Raw genomic sequence first — 21676 nt, 5'->3', positions numbered from 1 at the left:
TAAAACGGCTGCTACTGCCTCCGAGTGGCGGGTCATTTGCAGAGTTTAAATTTCATTAATTTCAAGTCCTTTCAGCCTAACAGGAGAGAATTTCAAGACTGACAGGGTACATATCGTTTCCAGTTTAAATTCTGAACATGATATTGTAGATTAAGGACATGAAGAGTATATTTTATTTAGAAAAGTGTACAACAACTCGTAAGCGTGTGAGGTTGGCCGGCTTTGTCCATAAAGCCTGTGTTCCACAGGGAAACAGAGGGCTCTCATTTCTCACTGTTTTCCAGGTAACACTCTTTGACATCCACGTTTGGCTGGTGGCACTTTCACCTCCAATCATCAGAAACAGCGAGCCACCAAGTGTCTAGAACTCATCACTCATGAAGTGTGTCTGTGGAGGGGAAAGCGATATTTTAAAAATGCATCAGACTAGAATCGTCTGTTTGTTATTTTTTCTTTCTTTCTTTCTTTCTTTCTTTCTTTCTTTCTTTCTTTCTTTCTTTCTTTCTTTCTTTCTTCTTTCTTTCTTTCTTTCTTTCTTTCTTTCTTCTTTCTTTCTTTCTTTCTTTCTTTCAAGATTTTATGTATTTATTTGTCAGAGAGAGAGCACACAAGCAAGGGGAGTGGCAGGCAGAGGGAGAAGCAGACTTTCTGCTGAGCAAGAAGCTTGATGCAGGGCTCGATCCCAGGACCCTGAGGTCATGACCTGAGCCAAAGGCAGATGCTTAACTGACAGAGCCACCCAGGAGTCCCCTGTTTGCTATTTCTAATGGTAGAGTGGTAGCACGGCTTAGTTTGTCAAAAATGAGGACTTGGTCATGGAACTTTACAACAAAAACTAGGGATGTACTGTATGGTGACTAACATAATATAATAAAAAATATTATTATAAAAAAATGAGGACTTGGATGATGGTTCCAAGGTCTGGTTTAAGCAAGTGACATGGCAAGTGGCTGTTCCCACAAGTAGCACAAACTTGTTGAAAATGAGCAGCCAACAAATAGTTTGCCTAAATCTAACCCTACATAATTAGTACATTGGATTTTGGATTACATGGCAGATCAAAGGTGCCTCTGCCCTTTCTTCCCATCTGAAATGAACCAAACACATGAAGGAAACTAAACAATAATGGCAACTCAGACTTCCAGGAAAAGAGAAAACGCTAAATATCCAAGTCCTGGACAGAGCTGGGAACTTTGGGAAGAGCTGGCAAAGCACAGACTTCTCCAAAATGATGAAGCGTCCGCAGGACAAGCCAATGACCTCTTGTGTGGGACAAAAAGATCCATGTGCGTGGGCCGGGCTGGGGGTACTGGAGCCCCGCTGAATCCCACTCGACTTCACGAGTGACAGGAAACAGGTAAGAATGGTGAGAAATAGATGAAGCAGCCAACCCAGGTATTTAGACAAACAAACAAAATAGATCCAAAGAAAGCACACACACAAAAATGAAGACTGAAAAATGATAGAACTAAAAGAATGAATCCAAGGTTTCTTTCTTCCTTTCCTTTCCTTCTTTCTTTTCTTTCTTTCTTTCCTTCTCTTTCTTTTCTTTCTTTCTTTCTTTCTTTCTTTCTTTCTTTCTTTCTTTCTTTCTTTCTTTCTTTCTTTCTTTCTTTCTTTCTTTCTTTCTTTCTTTCTTTCTTTCTTTCTTTCTTTCTTTCTTTCTCTTCCCTTCTTACTCTCATTTACTACCTTCATACCACTCTATTTCTTCCTTGTCAAAGAGGGATGGGCAAATCACGACTCCTAGGCATCCCACAAAGTAGTCCGCTCATCTCAGAGGCAACATTTGCCCACTCAAAAATTCATCTCACATTAGCAGTGAGAATTCGGGCATCATCCCGAATCGTCATTTTCCTTACTCATCAGTTTAAGGCATCCAACAGTTGTTTCTTTAAAAACAAAATGAAATTTTAAAAATCTAGAAAAACCATCATGTAATCTGGTGGTTCTCAACACGGGTGACTTTGCCCACTCCTTCCCCCAGGGGACATATGGCAATGTCTGGAGATATTTATGGTTGTCGCAGTTGGGTAACAACGGAGGCTACTGGCATCTCATGGGTAGAGGGAGAGTTGCTGCCAGACATGCCAGGACAGGCCCCACAACCAAGAACTGTTTGACCCAAAACATCAGTAGTGCCCGGGCTGATAAAACCTGGTCTGATCTGATCACGAAAAAGAATGGGAATTACATATAAATAAGAATGAGGATGGAGAAGTAATCTGACTCAAAGGCATTTGAAAAATTATAGAACACTTTACTCAAATCTGAGCCAATCACTTTGAGAATCTGTATGTAATTAATGATTTTCTCAGAAAACGTGAGTTTTCCAAAAGAAACTATAGAAAACGTTGAGCTTCTAACCAAATTATCATGGAAGAAATAGAGGAAATTGCAAGAAAAGACAAAACAGTGAGCGAATGAGAGAGAATTCTATCAACATTTTAAAGAACGGATGCTTTCAATGTAATTTGAGTTGTTCCAGAGCATATAGTAAGGAAAAAAAATCCTCCTTTTTTTTTTTTTTAAATCAGAGTTAACAAGTTAATACCAAAACCTTACAAAGAAAACCTGTGGGGAAAAAAAATTACAGGAGAATCTCAGTTATAATTATCAATGTATTAAAAGAAAGTATTAGCCAGAAGATTCTATTAGTACTTTAAAGCAATAACGCATGATTCCAGGTGGGATTCATATTGGTGATGAATATTAGGAAATCCAATATAGTTTACCACTTCAATAAATCACAGAAAAATAATATGATAATCGTCATGATTTCTGAAAGGCAATTGTTAAAATTCAACATCTGAAAAAACTTCCATGTCTGTCCTTTAAAAAAAAGAATATATAGATATTTCCATATCATGATTTTATGTACCATAAAACATTCTACGAGATACACATACATCCATGTGTATATATATATAGGTATGTTCAGTTAATTGTAAACATATGTATTAAATATATGCTTTAAAATATATGCTTTTAAAGTTACAAATTAAATATAAGAAAGAAAAGAAAACCTCTTCCCCAAGATAGACCATTCCAAATATCTCATAGCCCAGGATACAGAAACTATTTCAGAAGTACACACACAACTCAAACAGAACCAAGAGCTCTCATCGAGAATTGTAGGTTATACTTGGAAAGAGGCTTTTTCTGTCATTATTCTGACTCTAAATTTGTGACTACAGAGCCTGAACAAACCTTCAGAGGTGTGCAGAATCCAGTGGGATGTATTCACAAAATTATTAGGGTTTTGGTCCTGCAAAATAAGAAGGATATGAAAGGGGCCCCTGGGTGTCTCAGTCAGTTAAGCTTTCAACTTTTGATTTCAGCTCAGATCATGATCTCAGGGTTGTGAGATCAAGCCCCGCACTGGGTGTGGAGCCTGCTTAAGATTCTCCCACGCTCTCTCTTCCCTCTATCCTTCCCCCTACTTCTTCTTTAAAGAAGAAGAAGAAGAAGAAAGAGAAGGAGAAGGAAAAGAAGAAAAAGGATACAAAAAAAACTCAGAATAGAATAAAAGTGAATCCAATCAAATGTTGAAAGCATCTGGGCAGGGGCTATATCTCTAACCTGATTTCAGAATTAAATAATGTATAATTTGAAGAGGGCTGTAAGTCCATCCCATTTGATACGCATGGACTTGAAGTCTCTCTTGGTTTAGCGGCCAATAAAGAGGGCTTTGTCTGTCCCATGTGGATGGTGAGAAACCCACCCTTCCAGCGTGCTACTCCAGATCTTATCTCCTGGCCAAGACTTCAGGTTGTATGCAACCTCATTAAATATGGAAAGAAAACCAATCTGTACACATTGAATATTTTAAGCATTGGTAATGCTGAAGAGACTCTGAGTACTTAACAGATTAACAGCTACTCCAAAGTAAAAAGGCATTTGGGTAATTGATTTAGACTTGTATTTTTAGGATGAAAGGAACAAGAAAACTTGACTAATGTTGTAAACAGTATAAGACCATTTAGGAGAATTTATGACTCTCCCCATATGTTCAGTTTTAATGTACTTGATTTATCAGAGTAGTATCTAAGAACTTGGGAAGGTTTGTTTGTTAATCAGACATTTGAAGGACTTCAAGGAAAATTAAATATATTGAATCTATAAATGCAGTTTAAATGTTTAAGGGAATTTTATTAGATTATACAAGCACTCTTAAAAGTAACTGTCGAAATTTGCTAGCTTTATAAATAGATGATAAGACTTGTAATTTAATTTGTAAAGCATAAGGAAGAATTAGGCTTCTACGTTTATAACTTATTACCGTCACTAATGTGACTAGAAAGGAATTTATAACCTATTAAAGTTACAAATTTTACTAAAGTCACATTTTAAATTTTGTATATGCTGATTAATCTCTGAGTAATCTTGTTTGAGTACAAACTACCCCCTTAATGGCATCAAAACACTCTGCCCGTGGAGATCACAAGCCGCAAAGATCCACTAGCCTGGAGAGCCCTGGGGCCATTTGCTACTAGAGAGGAAGTCAACCCTGGAACGAGGCCAATCGATGCAAAAGGCACCAAGAGATGAAACGATGATCTCTTTAAACCTCTGTATTCCACCATGCCTGAAGTCTGACTGCCCTGAATGTTTGTGAGTCAATACAGTCCTCCTTTATGCTTACGTTACTTTGAGTTCAGTTTTTCTCATTTGCAAATGAAAGCTCAAGTGTTTGCAGCTCAGAGCATCTGCCCTCTTGTGATCTTTCCTTCTCTCCCGGCTTGAAATTGACAGGTGTCGTTAGGGCAACAGATCTTATGGGTCAGTTTATCCGGACAGAGGTAAATTGTTCGTAGTTCATTTTTCACGAGACTAAAAAAGAGTCAGGCAAGTTAAATGCTTTTTGTATGTCAGTGGAACTCCTACAGCTGAGAGAGCAAAAAAGACAGGACACCAATAGGAAAATGGACAAGAAGGAAACGGGCATGTGGACAAGTGGACAAGACGACAAACGGAAAATGGCCACGAATTCTATGCAATTCTCAGAAGAAAACGGACTCCGTGCTAGTATCAGAGAAAGGCAAATGTAAACCACCCTGAGATACTATTTTAACCCATCAGATGGTCAAAAATGCACAATTTGGATAAAATCATTTGTTGGTAGGGATGTGGGAAAACAAGAGCCCTTGCGCACTGTGAGTGGAACCGTGGCTTGAGTGTTCATTTGGAGAGCGATCTGGCTCTCCAGGATTTTGTGAAATTGGGCCCATCATTCCCCTCAGACACAGGTTTTCTACTGCTGAGTCTAGAGCCCCCCAGATTCACTCTCAGATGCCCAAGAGACCATATACTAAGGGGTTGACAACAGTGTTGGGGCTTCCAGGAGTTAGAAGGCACAGAGATGTCAGAGGCGCCTGGGTGGCTCAGTCAGTTAAGCATCTGCCTTCGGCTCAGGTCATGATCCTGGGGTCCTGGGATCGAGCCCCGCATAGGGCTCTCTGCTTGTGGGAATCCTGCTTCTCCGTCTCCCTCTGCTGCCACTCTCCTGCTTGCACACTTGCTCTCTCTCCCTCTCTCTGTCAAATAAATAAAAAATCTTAAAAAAAAAAAAAAAAGAAAGAAAGAAACCCCGAAGAGGTCCACTAAAAAATGTGAAAGATAAGTAAAATGTGCACTATCCACACACTAGATCTCCGGGCAGAAGGAAGGAGAGGGGAAGGAAGGAATTGGCTGTACATACGGCAACATGGACAGATCTCAAAACCGTGGGTTGGCTGAAAAAAAGAAAGTATGAAACGGAATTGATTTGGGACACAATACCTTTTAAGTACATTTTCTAAAGCAGAAAGCAATACTATATGTTTCTCATGGACACACATATAAAGAAACTTACTGAAAGTCATCTGGGAAAGCAAATAGTAAATACACCAGACACAACGAACGGAATGAGACTGGGGAACAGGAGGGAAAAGAGAGGAAAATAAAATAAAATAAAATAAAATAAAATAAAATAAAATAAAATAAAATAAAATAAAATAATTTAAGAGGGACTGTGGGAGAGAATGATGGTGATGATATGCCATGAAATTAGAAGCATGATCGGCTCAATTCGATGCACCTAAGAGATCTTCATGATCATAATTTGAAATTGAAAGAGGAACAAAGTGAAAGGCAATGGAAGTAATATTTCCCTCAAAGGAAATGTGGGCATATGAGCTCAACGGGATGGCCGGCAAGCACCACGATTTACTGTGGATGCTAACCGTGGAGTAAAGTGGAAGTTTATGAAATAATATTTTGCGGCCATGACAGAGAGGAAATGGAACTCGGGATTACATAGAAACTAGGACTGTAACCACATAAAAAGAAGAAAAACTCACGAGAGCACAAGGAAACAGAAACAGTTGTATGATGAAGGGGACAAGGAGTAAAATCTCCTGTAATAATAAGTCATTCAAATATTTTTTTAAAATAAGACTTAACACAGTATATGAATAGATATTAAGAACAAGAATCAAGGGTGTCCGGCTGGCTCAGTCAGAAGGGCATGTGACTCTTGATCTCGGGGTCATGAGTTCAAGCCCCATGTTGGGTAAAAAGATTACTTAAATTAAAACTTTAAAAAATATACACAAAAAAATAAAAACAAGAATCACAACTGGCCTTCTTCGAAGCCAAATATGGGTTTTTGACTTACTTGCTTATTTTGTTAAAATGACAGTAGCTAGTCTTCTGCCCCTTCCCCCAAGCAACCCCTTCAAGCACCGAAGGCCCAGACACTGAGAAAGACCTCAGAAGGGATGGAAAGAAATCTGACAAAATGTGGACGCCTCCTCCTGCTAGGTGCACTTATATGGGTATGCATGATGTTAATTTCCTGTACTCTTTTGCGTCTTTGAAGTATTGCATAATTAACAGTAAAAATAATGGGGTGCCTGGGTAGCGCAGTCGTTAAGCGTCTGCCTTCGGCTCAGGGCGTGATCCTGGCGTTCCGGGATCGAGCCCCACATCCGGCTCCTCGGCTGGGAGCCTGCTTCTTCCTCTCCCACTCCCCTGCTGTGTTCCCTCTCTCGCTGGCTGTCTCTCTGTCACATAAATAAATAAAATCTTTAAAATAAATAAATAAGTAAGTAAATAAATAAATAAAAGTAAAAATAAGTCTGTGTGATACGATGCAACATGCCGAGCTCAGAATCTGGCCTGGAGCAGCCATGCAGAAACCTTTGGTCCTTTTTCCCCATCCGTGCTTTCCTTCCTCCTGGATTTCTGTGGCACCTTCCAGGCGGACTCAGGCATGTGTCATCCCTCACTTGCCAACACCTGTCACTCTTTGCCCTGCTCATGGTTTTTCACCTCTTCCAGACTTGCCCGCTACCATTGTTAAAGTGGTCGAGCTCTTGTTGGAACCATTGGTTGTTTCTGTTCTTCTCAGTGGAAGGTGGAGGAACCCAGCCATCTGGGGCTGAAACTCTGAGAGGAGGAACAGAAGAGAAGCAGCCCCAAGGGCAGCAGCCGTCCAGGAGCTTAGCCCCAGTTGCTGTCCCAGAATAGTGCTGACCCCGTTACTATTCCTACTGCCACCACCACCGGCGGCCCTGATGCAGGTCACCCAGGTAGGCGCACTTTGTTCTTGGCTCTGGGGCCTTTTGATGGCAGCAGTCTAAGATGCCTCTGCCCAGCCCCTGTGACTTTGGGATGTTCTAGTGAAAAGGGTCAAATGTGGGGAAGAAAATTCTGGAACTTGACCACCAGCAAGAGCCAGATATGGCTGACAATGACTCTTCCCAGTTCTGCCTGGAGGAGACCCAGTCTGTGGTTCCAGCACAGCCTGCAGGAGCCCTTGAGGGCGGGAACCTGGGTGAGAGAGGAAGAAGAAGAGAGGCTCCCCCACTGCCCTCTACTGAACGGTCTTCTTGACTTTGTCCCTAGCCCGTGAACAACCTGGCCTCACTTCTTGTTGTCTCCTGTCAGATACCCCAAGACTCCAAACATAAAATGACAAGATGCAAATGAAGGCTTCATTACCCAGGATTACAATAGGTGTCACGCCCTGCTTGAGTCCAGGGCTCTTGACCCTTGGGTCTTTGTGTCACTCTTGACATTCTTTTGGTTCTATTGCCCATCTCTCTCTGACTTCTCCTCCTCCTTTTCCTCCTCCTCGTCCTCCTTCTCTCTTTCTTCATTATCTCTCTGATTATTGACCACACACACATGCTGAGTTCATAGAAATTTCCAAGGCTTCCCTGAAAGATACAGATAGTCGACAGGCTCCCTGCTTCTGAAAGAGCTTCCAATTTAGCTGGGAGAGTAAGAACCCCAGGAGACGGCGTGCACCTGTGCTGAGCATCAAGTGAAAGTTGTGTACAAAGCCTGAGTGATACCCAAGTCACAGGGCATTAGAGCCTTCTTGGACAGTGACGGAGAGATTTGTCCATCTCCTGACCAGGTAGGAACTCAGTCCAGGGCTTCAGGAAAGTGGAAAGGTCACTGAGAAGGCTCAAACGTCAAGGTGGCCATGGAAGCTTTTAATGGCACAAGAATTTCTTCCCTTTCGACCACTCAATTGCTAGCATTTATTTTTCAGAGCTAGACACTAGAAGGAATGCTGTAATTATGCGGAATAAGAGGGTATGATTTCAGAGAGGGCCTCCGACATACTATGCCGAAACTAACCCAGAAATAAATAACCATACCCAAGAAATCGACCTTCCTCTGACAGAGAGAGATGCCGGTGAACAGGAACATGGATGCCATGTCTTCTGGAAGCCCTAATGAAGCTGTTACCCAAATATCATCACAGAGCCACTAAACTAAAGCATTCCCATCTTCCCAGCCCTGTTCCCACACAAGTTCCGATGAGCCATGTTAGAACAGGAAGGAGTCATTTTAACATTAGTCTCAGGATGTAATTTCCGGGCTGAGTCCCCAGTGTTTCCCCCCAGAAGAGGAGGGCTAGTACGTATCCGCTCAGGATGCCATTCAAACTAACAGTTCAGATGCCCTCGTGTGACCAGGATGTTCTTCCTTTTAAATGCTAGGTAGCTTATACATTTTAGGATCCTGGCTTGTTCTTTACTTTTCTAAGTTATTGCTGAGAATATCTGAATGAGGCCTAGATTCGTCTTTCTAACCAATAAAAACAAAAGGCCTGGATTTGCCCCCTACAAATACACACCCCTTCCATGCTTGGCAAAGAAGGTTTCTGTACAATGTTAGTTAGCAACATGACAAGTTAAGGGTGCTGGGGATGAAGGACAGAGGGTGAGGACAGGGCTTAAATCAGGGCTCATCAAAGGCCAGGAAGAACTATTAGAAGGACAACAGCCTTTCATGAAAATAGTGTCCCGGCCACCCACGGACAGCCTTCAAGAAGCACACAAATTACGGAGACAACTGACGAGAAAGAAATGAGTGAAAAGTGCACAGGGGTGGCTGGCATTTCAAGCCATGGTCTTCCTTTTTTGGGGGGAAAGCTAGTTTCTGAAGCATAAAAAATGGTTCCCGTTCATTTAGAGTCAATGTGAAGTTTTTCCTGCCAGTAATATTTTGCTTATTTTAATTTCTAGTCTTTGGGAATGTTCCCTCTGGATAACATTTACAAAATATTTAGCCTGATTTTATAATAATCCTCTCCTCCAAAAAAAAAAAAAAAGTGCTAAATCAAACCAGGAGGCAGCTCCAATCATCTCTGACAATGAAACTCAGAGCAATTTTTAGTATTTCCCTTGAAGGGATGTCTAGGATAATTTGGAGTTCCTTCAATTTCATCTAACAGGTGGCCAGATATTTTCGGTATCTGGCCCGGAAGCTGCCAGGTTCAGTTTATCTAAGAATAGGTGTGGCTAGAGACCAGAAACACTGGCCCCCTTCCCTAGCTTCTAATGGTTTGGGATGGGTTTTCTTGCCCACTTTGGGTTAATGCAGATTTTTAAAAAAATTTTTTAAAAATTTTAAAAAAATTTACAAGTTTTTGTAAATACATGTAAAGCAACATAAGAAAATGAAAGAATTGATCAAAAGCCATCTAGGGAAGCTAATCCTTATTTAAATGAGGCATTACACAATCCACTCCCAGAATAAAAACACTTCTATTTCTGATCACAAGGTGGCAATAGTACCCTACTCATTTAATAGGAAGACTCCAATGCTCTGGGAATTTGCAAACACATTAAAAAGGTGAGAGTGTATATTGCAGGTGCGTGACACCTTTTCCCTGTTCAAGCCAAGATTTTTTCAATGAAACCGAATTAAACTGGATGAATATTTACTGCATGTTACTTTCAAGGAAGCCCAAGGCTTCTGGGCTTCAATGTAGACCTCCCAGCATTATTTCAACACAGTCTAGGCTTCTAGAACAAGATGAAATCTTGAGTGGGGCCCTGACACCGTCTGGGGTTGCACTGGCTTGGAGACTCCAACAAGACATGGTTTTGGAAGCTTCCCAGAGAAGAATAGTCGAAAATGGGCTCTTTGTGGCAAATGATCACGATGGCAGGGGTTCCTTCAAGTCAGCCTCATTCTTTCCTGTTCTTGCAGACAATCACAGAACTCCAGCCGGCCTGGCTTGAACCCGACCTCCCACCAATCACACTGCCTCCATGCGGCCCCTGCTCTGACCCCTCAGACTCGATATCTTCCCTGAGTTGCAAGTGGCTGTGATACTTTGAGAAATGGTTTGGGACTGCCAACCCCATTCCCTCTGAGTGGTAGCTCCTTACCCACTTCCCTTAATGTCATTCATGCTTTGTCTCTGGGCTGTGTCTTTCTGCTCCCAGCCTGCCCATTAGATGGGGACACTGGCATAGCCCACCCACTGGAAGCCCACCCACTTGCTGAAACCAAACCTTAATTTTTACATTTTTTTAAAAGTGCATTTCAATGTGAAGCAATTAACTTGAGTCCTTTTCAACAACTACTAGAATAGAATATCATGAAGAATATATTTCTTCTTTAAAAAAAAAAAAGGTTTTATTTATTTATTTGTCAGAGAGAGAGAGAGAGCACACAAGCAGGGGGAGCAGCAGGCAGAGGGAGAAGCAGACTCCCTGCTGAGCGAGAAGCCTGACGCAGGACTCAATCCCAGGACCCTGGGATCATGACCTGAGCCAAAGGCAGATACTTCACCGACTGAGCCACCCAGGCGTCCCAAGAATACATATTTCTTCAGCTCACCTGATCTAGTGATAACCCAGTAAATGTAGGTCTGTTTAGCTCGATGAAATTTTGTGTGTAGGTATTTTTCATTCATTCAGAACGTAATCTCTCATTTTTCCCTCCAACGAGAAGTATATGTACACCATTGCACACCCACCTTCTTTCTCACCACGCTCATTCTCTCCAGCACTGCTGTGTTCTTCTAACTGCTCCAAGCCACCTCCCTTAAAAACTACCAGGCCCCTTTGTGGTTCTCCAGAGCCACGCTAGTTGATAATCCTAAGTAAGAAATTTACCAGCAGAATGTTCTCAGGCAAGTGACCCAGCCCAGCTAAAACAGCCCCAGCTCAGGGTGCCTGGGTGGCTCAGTCGATTGAGCGTCTGCCTTCGGCTCGGGTCACGATCCCCGGGTCTGGGATTGGGTCTCGCATCAGGCTTCTTGCTCAGTGGGGACCCTGCTTCTCCCTCTCCCTCTGCCACTCCCCCTGCTTGTGCTCTCTTTCTGACAAATAAATAAATAAAATTAAAAAAACAAAACCAAAACAGCACTAGCTCAAAAGGCTCTGAGCTCATACATGTGACAGAGGCCAAGCACAGAACAGGTGCTCACCGTTCACGTTCTTACTGTTCGGTATGTCTGGCAGTAGTGTCTCCATATGTATTAAGAATGTCTTTTTTTTTCTGATGCCTTGACATCTGGGGTCTTGCTGGCCCTGGAGAGACTGCCCCTTTCAGGGCTGGCCAATTCGTCGAGAGAGAGTTCAAGACTCACCCGAGACCATGCCTTTCACACGCAAACCAACCAATCCGGAGCCCACATCCCCACTACCTCCTTTCCCGGCTCACACAGGGCTCTCACATGGGGCCTCTATTACCCCATCCTAATTACCCCCAGACAGGGACCAGACAGCTAGATACACCCCTACACTCAGAGCTTGGTGAAATCATTCAAACTAGCCAATCCTAAATCTGCACTCCTTGCTTTACGTGTTCCCTACCACAGAGACCACAATAAAGGCTCTTGCCCACAGTCCCTGCTCCCTGCCCCCTGACCAACTCTGGGGCTTCCCCCACGTGGCCCTCCATCACGCGGCCTGTCCCTTCCTCTTGGGGACTGTGAGTGACAAGCTCTCTGTTCAGTGGCAGTCATCTCACCACCCTTCAAAAGTAATAAAACCTACATTAAAAATTATTGTAACAAGATTCATGGCAGCCTTGAAATATTGATATTTTCCGTGTTGTTAGAATAAAATCTAACACGATTGCCAATATAAGGTGTAAAATGATTATTTAATGTCTGTTGTGAAACCAACACCCTATTGTGTGATTTGGGGAATACAATAATTTAAGACAATCTTTCCCTTTCCTGATTTCACCACCTCTTAGAGGAATGCAATACAGGTGCAACATAAAAAAAACAAAAAAACAAAAACAAAAACAAAACAGAAATCGCAGGACCAGACCACGATCAGGGCAGTTAGGGAGGTACAAAGAAATCACAGGAGGGCAATAAAAGTACAGATGTATTGGAGGACGAGATTGCCGTTGCTGACGGACTCCAACATTTTTTTTCTCTTATGCATTCTGCCTTTCTTTGTTCTATACAACTAAGCCTTTCCAGCGTTAATGTGGAGATAGATACACTTAACAATCACTCTTCAAAAAAGACTAGCACTTTCTCGATTAGTTCCAGTAAACCATGCCCACCTGACAAGATTCAGATGGTTCTGTAAAGCAAATGATGAATCTTCACGGCACGCAATTCCTTCTGGGACAGCAATGAAGTGTCAGAACTTGTTTATACGTGGAACACTCACGTACATACGCAGGGAACTTGTATTCGGCTGCCCGCTCGCCTGGCCTCGTGACAATTTAGTAGACTGCCTGTCTGTTTAGCATGAAGTTTACCTGGCAACGAACATGAGAAGTGTTCGGAGATCTTTTAAAATCCTGCCATTTTATCATTTGACTGCCTCCGTGGGTTATCTCTTTTTTCACTTAAGGGTAACTTTTATGATGATGTGAGGACTCACGTAACATTAATATCCGTGAAGCATCTGCGTACCCTTATGATGTTTTACATTCTGCACAAGAGGACTGCGGGGATTCCCAGCGTAGGATTTCTAGGTGGCCCACGAAGACTTCTCCTGGAGGCTCACTTCCAACAGCAAGTGTCCTTCCTGCCTTGTCCCTGTTGCTGTCCCCTCCACTTCTTTGAGGTCAAAATAACCCTGACACAATATGATTTGCCATCCACTGACCCCTTCCTTCTGTGCCCTTGCAAATGCTCCAGAGGTCCCTGCTCACCCATCTGATGCCCCGTGTGAATGAGAAGCATGGCGCCTTTGCTCTCAGCTCTCGGGGCTACCTCTGGGAATCTGTCCTCTGCAACACCTGTATCCCATATGATGAGACCCTGCTTGCACCTGTAAAAGAGGGGTACCTTCCTTGCCTATCTCAGTGAACACTGGGTGCCTGTCTCCAGGACTGTTCCGCAGTCAGTAACATAGGACCAAAGTTTGTGACTGATTTGTATTTATTTTTATTAAATAGGATTCCCGGTTTTTCCCATCGTAACCTCACTTGCTATCACTTACATCCTGACCAACTTTCTTTCTTTTTTTTTTTTAAGATTTTATTTATTTATTCAACAGAGATAGAGACAGCCAGCGAGAGAGGGAACACAAGCAGGGGGAGTGGGAGAGGAAGAAGCAGGCTCATAGCGGAGGAGCCTGATGCGGGGCTCGATCCCAGAACGCCGGGATCACGCCCTGAGCCAAAGGCAGACGCTTAACCGCTGTGCCACCCAGGCGCCCCTGACCAACTTTCTGAACAAGAACAAAAGGAGGACCCTGCCGCTGGCAGCATGGAAACATCCCCAGGTCTCAGCCCCTAACGGTGAGCTGGGATTTGTGGGCTGAGGTCATTTTGGGTTTTACATCCCTTTCCTTATTCTTCTAACCGTGGATATGTTTTTATTAAGAGAAGGACAGGGATGATGCAAAGGCACGAGTAGGGACGCTTGTAGCTACATTTGTGGAGTGCAGAATAATGCTGTGAACATTCCTGGGGTGTCAGGTAACAACTGTCAAGCCAAACTGATGAGGCAAATAACAACATGTGTCATTACAAATAATTAAATAAGGTTTTTATTTTATTTTATTTGAGACAGAGAGAGCACAAGCAGGGTGGAGGGGCAGGGGGAGAAGTAGACTCCCCATTGAGCAGGGAGCCCAACGTGGGGCTCGATCCCAGGACCCTGAGATCATGACCTGAGCTGAAGGCAGACGCTTAACTGACCGAGCCACCCAGGCGCCCCTCAAATAAAGTTTACACAGGTGTATTCTTCAGCACTCCCTACTTGTTCATATGCTTTGTGGAGTCAAAGTAATAAGATCTAAAACCATGTGTTAGATTTATAATACTAATTTTTTAACAATGAATTCTGAGATGCTTTTAATTTTCTGAATCACATAATTATAACATGTTTATTATGCCTTGTCTTCGCCAAACACACAGACACACAGACACACAGACACACACACACAGACACACACACACACACACACACTACTTAATTTGGTGGGAGCTGATGGTGTTGAAATGTGAGCTTGTCTGTGGACACATGCCCCCCCCCCGCCCCCGCCAAGAACATCATCTCTCTGTGTTTCTAGGAAGAGTGTTGAGAACCATGGTGTATGAGTTTCCTACAGCTGCTGTAACAAATTTCCACAAACTCAGTGGCTTAAAACAAACACAAATTTATTATCTTACAATTCCAGTGGCCAGAGTCCGAAATGGGTATGACAGGGCTAAAACCAAGGCACTGGCCAGGCTGGCCCCTCCTGGGGGCACTAGGAAGGGTCCACTTCTTTGCCTTTGCACCTTCTGGAAGAAGCCTGCACTGCTCGGCTCCTGACTCTCCTCACTTCCCATCACCTGGCCTCCCGTGTCATGTCATGTCATCTGCCTCCCCTGTGGTCAAGGATCCTTCTGCCTCTTTCTTGTAAGGGCACATGTGATTACGTTTAGGGCCCACCTGGACAATCCAGAACCATCTGCCCATCTCAGGATCCCAGCCGCACGGTCCCTTTTACCACATCCAGTTGCTATTCCTTGATGCCAGGGACTGGGGACTGCACGTGGTTGGGCCAGACCACACGTGGTGATGTAACGTGGGGCGGGGACTTCGAGGCAGCCAGCCTGGACTCTACCTACTGGTTGCACCTGTTACTTACACTCTGTTTGCTTCCATCCCCTGATTTGTTAAATGCAGATAAAAATAGTACCTCCCTCGTAGGAGTCCCTGAGTTAATACATGTAAAAATCTTAGCATATGAATTGTACACTTAATAAGAAAATATTAGAACAGTGTCTCAGACATACTGCGCACTCATGGTGATTATTATTAATCCTTCTAAAGACCTGAGTGTCCCCTGGGGAAGACACACGCGTGCACGTACGCACACACACACACACACACACACACACCGATCTCACTGTTTCTTCCGCAAGGGCCTTACCTGAGTTCCAGGCCCAAGGCCAGCGGGCTCTGGCACCGACCCCATGTTGCCTAAGGCATCATACCTCAGATGCTCAGGGTCCTGCCCTTCTGCTCATGGCAGCTCATCCACAGGGCATCAGGGAACGCGGTTCAGCTCTTGTCACACTAAATAAAAGTTCCGGTCCTGTTGCCGTGGCCACCGGCCCCTGAGAGCAAGATCCTGAGCTGGTTCCTGCCCTTACTCAGGCTCCTGTGGCTGGCTTCTGTCCCGGCCAACTCACCCCTTTCTTCTCCCGTGGCTGTCCCCTGCCACTGACCAGAGACACACGCTCCTTTCTTCCTTCACGCGTTCTCCTGGGACAGAACTGTCCCCACAGTCACTCCCAGCTCCCAGAGGTGCTCACTCATGCTGTGGCAGCAGCTCTCGCTGGGTCTTCGTGTGATTGTGACCCAGGGATAAGGACACAGAAACTACAGAGCCATCGACTGAGAGAGGCAGAGCCTTCGGCTTCGGGTGAAAACTGGGCTCTGGCACCTCTTTCTTAGTGAGTTTAAAAATCTCTCTCACGGTTGCCTATTCCTGGACCCCTCCTCTTCACTCCACTGGGAGCTGGCAAACCTTTTACAGCCTCATGTGAGAACGGAGAGGATATTCGTTTATTTCACTATACACCTTGCTATTTTCATCCAGTTCCCTGGGCTTCCTGCAGAAGTCACCTTACAAAACCTAACACAGGCACAGAAAATACCATCTTAATTTTAGCACGACGGAGGACAGAAATATGCCTGTAGTATAACTGCACGGAGCCCAACACATTAAATTTAACCTACTAAATTTACAGGGACACATTGCAGACTGCGTCCAGACAGCCCGGGACACTGTCATGCTTTTGCCTCCTTACTAAATTATGCTCACAACAAAGGGAAAGAAATTGTCTCGTGAAGTCGACTCCAATCACCCCGTTGGCATATCTCCTGTTTATAAGCAAACGGCAAATATTCCCCAAGTCAAATTAGGTGTTAAATGACTCTGCCTCCCGGAGACTTTCATGGGTGTGGCTGTGCGCAGACCCCGGCCCACATGGGTGTGGGGCAAAGAGGTGAGGAGCCCAGCGCCTCACTAATGATGGAGCTCGTGGCTCGCCTCCCAGTCTGGTTTTCATTCCTGAGGAGTCCTGCGTGGGGGCTTGTGGGGCAACATCGACAGCAAGACCATTATGTTTTTATGCTTTTGCCCTGGGGGAACATTTTTGTGGTGTCTGCAGGGCCCCTTGAAAGCCTGCTCATTTAGCACAGCAATGTGCAAAGTAATTGAAACCTGGCTCTCCTGCATGCACTGACTTCCTTGCTGCAAAAATGTGAGAGCTGGGCTCTCATGAGAAGACGGCCGCCGTCAGTCTAAGTCTCTCTGGCCCCCAACCAGGCACATGTCTCCTAATTGTCCAGCCCTGTGCTGCTGGGTGGGGGGGTTCAAGAACGCCTTGTCAAGAGCGATCGAGAAGCTTCCACGAACACATGGGTGGTCACACGCCAGCCCTCAAAGCTGTGGGGCATCCCTGGTGTCACTTAATTATCTCTGTGGCTGTGAAGTGTCTCAGTAGAAATTACTCCATTACTACTTCTTTCCCAGTAGGTGTTTCAGACTGACAGGACAGCTGCTGGGGTAGCAAAGCATGTTAATTGGGACTTTTTCTTAAAAAAAAAAAAATAGATTTAAGGCAGTCAACAACAAGGGTTAGCCTCCTGCTTTTCAACCTATTGCAATCTGTGTAGTGTCCATCTGAAGCTTCCTTTTCGTGCCTCAAATGTTCAGGGCCAAGTTAAGGACATAAGAATTGGGGGAGGTGACTGAGTTGAAAAAAGAGAGGTAGATCCAAAAAAAAAAAATAGTCAAAGGCTCTGGGCAGACAGTGACTGCTAGCTTCTCCTGTAATTTGAGATGAGAAACATATCGGGAGGAGGCGGGGAAGCCAAAATTATTTACAGCTGGACAGGCGATGAAAGTAAAATAACCGCCCACAGTCAGGAAAAAGAGGGATTTTCATGAGGGACGGAGATACGTGCATACCGAACACGCAGAGAATGGGTCTGGAGCAGGACTAAATGTATGGGTGAGGCACTAAGGGACACAGTCCAAGGAGATCAACTCTTCCGTTCTTTTCTTCAGTCAACTAACACTCAGAGTGTCTACTCTGGTTCAAGCACTGGTTTAGGCCTTATGAATACAAATAGGACAATGACAGGCAGGTCCTAACTCTATGGAGATTATATTTGTGTGTGTGTGTGTGTGTGTGTGTGTGTGTGTGTGTGAAAGAGGGAGAGAGAGAAGTACGGTGGGCTAAGGAAGAGTGACAGACAACGCAAATCGCAAATGTGACCTTATTTGGAAAAAGGGTCTTGCAAATGTGATTAAGTTAAGGATCTTGAGATCATTCTGGTTATTATGGTGAGCCCTAAACCCAATGACAGATGTCATTCTAAGAGACAGCAAGCGACATAAAGAGGAGGACAAGGTGACTGAAGGTGGAGGCAAAGGTTGGACTTTCGCAGCCACGAGCCGAGGACACTGGGAGAAGCTGTAAGAGGCAATAAAGGATTCTCCACTTGGGCCTCCGGAGGTGGTGCGGCCCCACCAACACCTTGATCTCAGACTTGTGGCCTCCAGAGCTGTGATAGGATGACTTCCCGTTGCTTTAAGCCACAGCGTGGGTGGTCATTCGTACAACGGCTCTAGGAAACTAACACAGGCTCTAAAGAAAACAAAACAGACTGATGGAGGCCAACTGCTGGAAGTTCTCACGTAGTCAAAAGGCAAGTTCTTTGTAAAAAAGGGGTGACCAGGAGCCGCTTCCGGGGTCCTCCTCACGATGACCACGCCGGGGATGCTCTTCCTTTGTTAGCACTACAGTTCGCGTCAGGAGTGGACACCTGTTTTTGTTGTCTGTTGACATCTCTTCTCACTTCCTCCGATTAATAGAAAGTCTTTGCTGCGGGGACCCTTTCCATGGTGTTCGGGTGGGGCTGCCTCCCTTCCTCCTGTCCCCCCCAGATCTCATTCCCACAAATAGACACAGAACCATGGCCTCACCAGTGAACTCCATCATCCGGGCGCAGTGATTGGGTCAGGGGTGAGCATGTGACTCGGGCCAGGCCAATCAGAGGTCTCTCCGGAAATTTTCTTCTGAAGCGCTGGGGAAAGACCCTCTCTTCACTGGGGAGCTAGCTGGTGGGACGTGACCCTGACGCTGTGGTTGCCTGACAGAGTCCTTTAGTCACGTGACCCGATAGCTTTCCTTTTTGCCCATTTTTGTTTAAATAGGTTCTCAGTCTCTCTTGCATGTGAATGAAAGGGTTCTAATTGGCCCTGCTCTGGTGACCTATGCCAGACTACATGTTGGATTCCTTTTGTGTAGCCTGGACAAAAGTCTAGAGGCAGAGCACTTCTCAGAAGGGACCCTACCCCCTTCCGTGGATCCCATCCTGCTTCCTTCTTAGCGTGGGAAAGGAGAGGGGGCAGGTCTTCCTGCCACAGCCATAAGGGAGAGGAAAGAAGCAATCCAAAAGGAAAAGAGTCAAAAGAATCAAAGCTAAGAAAACTTCAAAGAGACACCGAACCCCCAAATGAATAGTTGATAACATCTTTGTCTATCCCTTTGAAAATTCAATTCCCTAATACAGTGCCCCAGTTTTGTACTTGGCCTTAACCCCCATTAGCGCTTCACTCCGTATTGATCTCAGTTATTTGGTGCATAAACAGGACTGATGCTGGCTGATTTAAGCTGAGAATTCATTTATCAGAAGGCTGGGGAACTGGGCTCAGAAAATGCACCAGAACAATAAGAAGGTGAACAGGCAGAATCACAATCAAAATCAAGCCCCAGAACCAATCTGGGATAAGGGCTCAGCCAAAGAGCCGACATCACTTAGCCCCAGGACCAGAACTCTGCTGCCTAACCTCCTCCTTATCCCACCGCTTACCTAAATGAACTTTCCCATTCCGGCTAGGAGCCTCGGAACTCCAGAGGAGAGCACGTGCTTGGCCGGGTCTATGTTGCATGTCCCCTCACTCTGCCAGGTGTGAAGGGACCCTCTTTTTACAAAGCATGGCCAAGCTCTCTGCATATGGAAGTGTTTGTACTCGGTGTTAGGGATGTTTGCTACCTCCTGCTAGCTTGGTGATATTGGTCCTCCTGCCGTGATAGGACTGCTGGCCAACATGTGACCTGTCGTGTCAAATCCATTGGCTACCTTGTTATGCTTTGAGGTACCATTCTGCAGTACAAGTTTTGTTTCCTTCAGGAAAAGGAGATGAAAAATGAACAATGAAAACAAACAAACAAAACTCCCACACAGCGTGGGTCGTGTTTTTGGTGGTTTTGCCTCCTACTGAGACGCATTTGGGGAAATTTCCTGAACATAAGTTAATTTAAAATTATCTCTTTGTCCTCTTTTGGGGTGATGTAGAGGGGTAAAAAGAGGTTGGAGCTGCCGCCACCGTGATTAGATTGTCACAATAGTGGCCTCTAGGGACAGACTCTTGATAGGGTGAAACAAGGTAAATAATTGCACACCTTGTTAAAAAGTCCTGCTGAGGGGCACCTGGGTGGCACAGCGGTTAAGCGTCTGCCTTCGGTTCAGGGCGTGATCCCGGCGTTATGGGATCAAGCCCCACATCAGGCTCCTCTGCTATGAGCCTGCTTCTTCCTCTCCCACTCCCCCTGCTTGTGTTCCCTCTCTCGCTGGCTGTCTCTATCTCTGTCAAATAAATAAATAAAATCTTTTTAAAAAATTTAAAAAAAAAAGTCCTACTGAAATTCAGTCACACTTCAGTTCTGTGACTCCGACCATTGTGCAAAGCAAGAGAAAAGTCAGAGATGCAAATGCCATCTGGTGAGAAGACATAAAACGGACCATAACTTATAATGGAGGTTCGCTTGAATCAGCCACAGTCTGCGCCTGCAGAATTCCAACATCTTGAGATGAGAGCAACAGCGTCATTTCTGCTGCGACTGTCCAGTGTGGCTGCATCTCTCAAAGACTAAACCTGTGCCTTTGAAGTGAGGCTCACTGGCCGAGGCACGGGGAGCATGGGCAAGCTCCTGGAGATGGTGGCAGGAGGTGCCCGGGAGCTGACGACCATGTCTGTGGAGTCAGGCTCAGAGGACAGGGCACGCTCGTGGATTGATGGAGGAGCCTCAGGAGTGTGTTGCAGGTAGGGCGGAGCAGCACAAACAAGGATGGGAAAGCACAGTGACACCCCTACACCAAAGGGGACAGACCAGATGAGGCCGGGGCTGCCACCAGCTGGAATAGATCTGGGTAAATGAGGAAAAGTACCCCCCTAAGAAACGGAGGAAACACATAAAAATGTGTTGAAAAGATGGATTTGTCCAGAGGAGACCTGGCACTTAGGACACAGATGGGGATGAAATGCTTCCCCTCAGTTATGGACTGAGGTTTGTGTCCCTCAAACTTTATGCTGACGCTCTAATCCTCATTGTGATGGTAGTTGGCAACTTTGATAATTAGGTCATAAGGGTGGAGGCCTCAGGAATAGGATTAGTGCCCTTATAGGAGTCACAAGAGACCTCCCCTGTCCCCTGCCATGCAAGCACACAGCAAGAAGGCAGCCTCCTACCAGCCAGGAAGAGACCTTTCACCTGAATGCAACCCTGTTAGCATCTTGGTCTTGGACTTCCCAGCCTCAGCCTCCAGAGCTGTGAGATACACGTTTCTGTTGTTTAAGCCCCCTGGGGTGTGGTATTTCGTCATAGCAGCCCTAGCTGCCTAGGACCGACTCTCACCTCTGGCGTCTAGAGAGTGGAGGTCTCATCTGTGTTCCCGCCTCTTGCTGTGCATTCATTGAGCAAAATATTTGTAAAAGCATCTGCTCTGCTCCTGGCACTGGGTTCCAGAATTACTTCAATATCTGGTGCCATCTGGTCAGGTGTCCTGCAACAGGGATTTTAACCTGAACCCTAAATGGTGAGGAGCCCCCACAGGGTGGGTCTGGGCCATGGAATGAGTGGGGTGTGTTTGAGGAGCAGAAAGGAAACT

The 21676-nt window shown here is 45.0% G+C and overlaps 1 non-coding gene across 1 annotated transcript; it reads right to left on the bottom strand.

Annotated features, from left to right (window-relative positions):
• Positions 1–1729: 1729 nt before the first annotated feature.
• Positions 1730–1879, bottom strand: LOC121099975. The gene has a single exon (XR_005831699.1). It is a non-coding gene; the product is annotated as a U12 minor spliceosomal RNA (small nuclear RNA).
• Positions 1880–21676: the final 19797 nt, after the last annotated feature.

The sequence above is a fragment of the Ursus maritimus genome, unplaced genomic scaffold (assembly GCF_017311325.1).
Source record: "Ursus maritimus isolate PB19 unplaced genomic scaffold, ASM1731132v1 scaffold_1, whole genome shotgun sequence".
Taxonomy (NCBI): domain Eukaryota; kingdom Metazoa; phylum Chordata; class Mammalia; order Carnivora; family Ursidae; genus Ursus; species Ursus maritimus.
The sequence above is the reverse complement of the archived record's forward strand: the minus strand, read 5'-3'. Positions and strand labels throughout refer to the sequence as shown.